Source organism: Pseudophryne corroboree, chromosome 8 (genome assembly GCF_028390025.1).
Source record: "Pseudophryne corroboree isolate aPseCor3 chromosome 8, aPseCor3.hap2, whole genome shotgun sequence".
NCBI classification, from domain to species: domain Eukaryota; kingdom Metazoa; phylum Chordata; class Amphibia; order Anura; family Myobatrachidae; genus Pseudophryne; species Pseudophryne corroboree.
Window position 1 is genome coordinate 278,427,204 of NC_086451.1, and position 4,371 is coordinate 278,431,574.

The 4,371-nt window shown below is 44.5% G+C and overlaps 1 pseudogene; it reads right to left on the bottom strand.

Annotated features, from left to right (window-relative positions):
* Positions 1–910: 910 nt before the first annotated feature.
* Positions 911–1,029, bottom strand: LOC134951152 (5S ribosomal RNA; annotated as a pseudogene).
* Positions 1,030–4,371: the final 3,342 nt, after the last annotated feature.

A 4,371-nucleotide genomic window follows, 5' to 3' on the forward strand; every position in this document is an offset into this window, starting at 1 on the left:
CTTTATTATGTTTCACAGTGGTTACAGGGCTGACTTCTGACACCACATGCAAGAGACCAGATGAAATGAAGTCCAAGTTGGCCGGAGGAGCTGGTTCCCGGACGAACTTGGATTTTTTTTTAATGTGCCAATCATATACAAGGCAAAATCATGTCTTGTACATGATTGCTGCTTTAAAAAAGGTCTGAGTTCAGCTGGAAACATGCACCTCCGGCCAACTCAGACTTCTTTACATCTGTCCCTAGGTTTGGAAGACTAATATTTCTTGCCAGAATATGAGCCTGTTTATTTCTTAGAGACTTAGGGCCTTTTTTGTGGCATTTTGCAAAGGAGCAAGAAGACTGTTTCATCTCTCTGGGGCACACTTTAAATATAATAATACAGTAGATATGGATTTAATTGTATGGTAAGTATAATAGTGCGGTAGTTATAGGATTGATTAAACTTAACTTTTATTTATTACATGAAAAACATCAGTGAGACAATTAAAAACATATTAAATAAGTTGCTCACTTGTATTCAATTAAAATATCCAGTGTCACTATGGGCACTTGCGATATCAGAAGTGAGTACAGATTAGAGTAAGACATTTATCAGAGCGAAAATTTCTGTTGTACTCTAATTAAAAAGTCTTGTACCTAACATGTAGATATTAGCAGAGAAAAAAAAGTAGGCTTAATGACTCCAAGCACCCACAGGGTAACCAATTGAATGTATAATTAAGTGGTACAGCACCTATATTGAGATGAGTAGTAAGGAGTATGAAGAACCAGTCACTTCTGCTTTTGACCATCAGTTGTCATCGAATGGGCAATGAGAGAGTGTAATACGCCAGGAAAATCTGGTTACAGAAGAAAGTAAAGTACACTTCTGCTTTCCAGGGTAAGTAGAATAGCTAAAATGTTCCATATTACTACAGTACCTGGTATTCCCAGAGGGTCTCCCATTCTGGTACTGACCAGGCCCAACACTGCTTGGCTTCCAAGATTAGATGAGATCAGGCATATCCAGTGTGGTGTGACTGTATATATTGGTTAATATATCCACTTTTGTGTGGGATTACCCATCTTGGATGAAAGAGTGTGTCAGAATGAAGATAAGGTGAGTACAAGGATTTCCAGGGAGAGAATTAAGATAGGATGAAAGGTAAGCATTACACTTCTGCTGTCCACTGGGAGAGCCTCTGTTACATTTGTCAGTATTGCAGAGTGTAACCCCAAATTTGTGGATGAGAGAGTGTATTTGGGAAGAAGTGAGAGGTTAGTAAAGGACCACCCCTGTCATCATATTTTATATAGAGTGAGTCCACTTCTATGCATCATAAATAGTTATACATGTGCATAAGAGCAAAGTTGCAATCCTGCATCAACATATAGTCAATTAATTGGTGATGGGTAACTAAGGATTTGCTCCAAATCACAGACAGTGTTGCTGTGTCTGTATAGATTACAAAATGTTTGCCAGTCACATACAATGTTTCATATATAGCCGAAACAGTGTTATACTAGTTATGTGTAATACATTTGTTTGAAGATGTCTCCCCAACAGAGCTTGAGAGCAGATGGGGAGATAATAAGTATATTTAACTAGTAAATGCACACTTTGTTAAAATTTGCCATCAACAAATTTTGTATCTATGTGCAGACAGGGAGAAATCACGTTTGTCATTCCAAATGTGCAAACCTCCCTGGCAAATATTGTCTGTGAGCAAGATTTTATTGGGGTACAGTGCATCAGGTGACAGTAAAAAGGCACACAAACAAATAAATAAAGGCAAATCAAGACAGATACACAGGGGTATATTTACTAAGCTCCCGATTTTGACCGAGATGCCGTTTTTTCTTCAAAGTGTCATCTCGGTTAATCTCGGTCATTTACTAAACACTAATCACGGCAGTGATGAGGGCATTCGTAATTTTTTGCTAGTTCAGGTAAAAAATTACGAATTAATACACCATCGGTCAAAACGCGGCTGTTTAAGTATGAATCTCGGTCATTTACTAAGAAGTGCAAAGCAAAAAAAGAACAAACACTGCCGTGAAAAATTACAACTCGTAAAAAAGTGCTAAAAAAAAACAGAACTTTTTTTTTTATTCGTGTTTGGATAGGCATGCACGGATCCATGAGATCCGTGCATGTATATCAGTGGGAAGGGGTGGGAAAGTGCTTATTTTTAAAAAAAAAATTGCGTGGGGTCACCCCTCCTAAGCATAACCAGCCTCGGGCTCTTTGAGCCGATCCTGGTTGCAGAAATATGGTGAAAAAAATGACAGGGGTTCCCCCATATTTAAGCAACCAGCATCGGGCTCTGCGCCTGGTCCTGGTCCCAAAAATACGGGGGACAAAAAGAGTAGGGGTCCCCCGTATTTTTAAAACCAGCTCCGGGCTCCACTAGCTGGACAGATAATGCCACAGCCGGGGGTCACTTTTATATAGTGCCCTGCGGCCGTGGCATCAAAAATCCAACTAGTCACCCCTGGCCGGGGTACCCTGGGGGAGTGGGAACCCCTTCAATCAAGGGGTCCCCCCCCCCAGCCACCCAAGGGCCAGGGGTGAAGCCCGAGGCTGTCCCCCCCCATCCAATGGGCTGCGGATGGGAGGGCTGATAGCCTTTGTTGTAAAATAAAAGATATTGTTTTTAGTAGCAGTACTACAAGTCCCAGCAAGCCTCCCCCGCATGCTGGTACTTGGAGAACCACAAGTACCAGCATGCGGCGGAAAAACGGGCCCACTGGTACCTGTAGTACTACCACTAAAAAAATACCCAAAAAAACACAAGACACACACACCGTGAAAGTATAATTTTATTACATACATACACACATACATACATACTTACCTTATGTTCCCACGCAGGTCGGTCCTCTTCTCCAGTAGAATCCAAGGGGTACCTGTTGAATAAATTCTACTCACCAGATCCAGTGGTCCAGGCTCCTCGGCAAATCCAGGGATAATCCACGTACTTGAATAAAACAAAAAAACGGTTGCCCGACCACGAACTGAAAGGTGACCCATGTTTGCACATGGGTCAGCTTCCCACGAATGCCAGAAACCCACTTTGCCTTCTGGCTAAGTGGGTTTCTTCAGCCAATCAGGGAGTGCCACGTTGTAGCACTCTCCTGATCAGCTGTGTGCTCCTGTCCTCACTGACAGGCGGCACACGGCAGTGTTACAATGTAGCGCCTATGCGCTACATTGTAACCAATGATGGGAACTTTCTGCCCTGCGGTTGACCTAAAGTGACGTCACCGCTGAGCAGAAAGTTCCCATCATTGGTTACAATGTAGCGCATAGGCGCTACATTGTAACACTGCCGTGTGCCGCCTGTCAGTGAGGACAGCAGCACACAGCTGATCAGGAGGGTGCTACAACGTGGCACTCCCTGATTGGCTGAAGAAACCCACTTAGCCAGAAGGCAAAGTGGGTTTCTGGCATTCGTGGGAAGGTGACCCATGTGCAAACATGGGTCACCTTTCAGTTCGTGGTCGGGCAACCGTTTTTTTGTTTTATTCAAGTACGTGGATTATCCCTGGATTTGCCGAGGAGCCTGGACCCATGGATCTGGTGAGTAGAATTTATTCAACAGGTAGCCCTTGGATTCTACTGGAGAAGAGGACCGACCTGCGTGAGAACATAAGGTAAGTATGTATGTATGTGTGTATGTATGTAATAAAATTATACTTTCACGGTGTGTGTGTCTTGTGTTTTTTTGGGTATTTTTTTAGTGGTAGTACTACAGGTACCAGCGGGCCCGTTTTTCCGCCGCATGCTGGTACTTGTGGTTCTCCAAGTACCAGCATGCGGGGGAGGCTTGCTGGGACTTGTAGTACTGCTACTAAAAACAATATCTTTTATTTTACAACAAAGGCTATCAGCCCTCCCATCCGCAGCCCATTGGATGGGGGGGGACAGCCTCGGGCTTCACCCCTGGCCCTTGGGTGGCTGGGGGGGGGGACCCCTTGATTGAAGGGGTCCCCACTCCCCCAGGGTACCCCGGCCAGGGGTGACTAGTTGGATTTTTGATGCCACGGCCGCAGGGCACTATATAAAAGTGACCCCCGGCTGTGGCATTATCTGTCCAGCTAGTGGAGCCCGGTGCTGGTTTTAAAAATACGGGGGACCCCTACTCTTTTTGTCCCCCGTATTTTTGGGACCAGGACCAGGCGCAGAGCCCGATGCTGGTTGCTTAAATATGGGGGAACCCCTGTCATTTTTTTCCCCATATTTCTGCAACCAGGATCGGCTCAAAGAGCCCGAGGCTGGTTATGCTTAGGAGGGGGGACCCCACGCATTTTTTTGGGGGATTTTACATTGTTTAATTAAAAAAAAAAAAAAAAAGAACCCCAGCACGGATCACACAGATCCGGCCGA